This window comes from Onychostruthus taczanowskii, unplaced genomic scaffold (genome assembly GCF_017590055.1).
Source record: "Onychostruthus taczanowskii isolate IOZ18803 unplaced genomic scaffold, ASM1759005v1 scaffold728, whole genome shotgun sequence".
Classification (NCBI taxonomy): Eukaryota; Metazoa; Chordata; class Aves; order Passeriformes; family Passeridae; genus Onychostruthus; species Onychostruthus taczanowskii.
The window spans coordinates 278-778 of NW_024505096.1; the positions used below are offsets into that span (position 1 = coordinate 278).

Here is a 501-nt window from a genome sequence, read left to right on the forward strand (position 1 = left end):
CAGGGGTTTGGTCCCAAAACTCGTTGTTTTTTCCCCAAATAGAATACTCACCGTGAAATTGGGGCTGTCCCCCCCAAAAAAGGGGGTGCCGCGGTAAAAGGCACCGGCGGGATTCGAACCCTCGAACTCCCATTCATTTTAATCAGGTATTTTAACCAAATAAACCCCTAAAAATTGCGGGGTTTTGCCCCGAAATGGGCGTTTTATTCCCAAAATTCGTTGTTTTTCCCCCAAAGGGAGTGTCCCCAGTTAAATCGGGGGTGTCCCCCCCAAAAATGGGGTGCCGGGGCAAAAAAGGCACCGCTGGGATTCGAACCCAGGATCTCCTGTTTACTAGACAGGCGCTTTAACCAACTAAGCCACGGCGCCGCCTGCGCTGCTCGCGCCGCCGGCTCCTTCCCGCGCCTGCACCGCGCATGCGCGGGGGAACGACAGCGCACGGGGGGATTTTCGGGGGGATTTTTGGGGGGGTTTTGGGGTGGGATTTTGGCGAGAGAAGGG

At 55.9% G+C, this 501-nt stretch overlaps 1 non-coding gene across 1 annotated transcript; it reads right to left on the minus strand.

Annotated features, from left to right (window-relative positions):
* Positions 1-295: 295 nt before the first annotated feature.
* Positions 296-369, minus strand: TRNAT-AGU. The gene has a single exon. It is a non-coding gene; the product is annotated as a tRNA-Thr (tRNA).
* Positions 370-501: the final 132 nt, after the last annotated feature.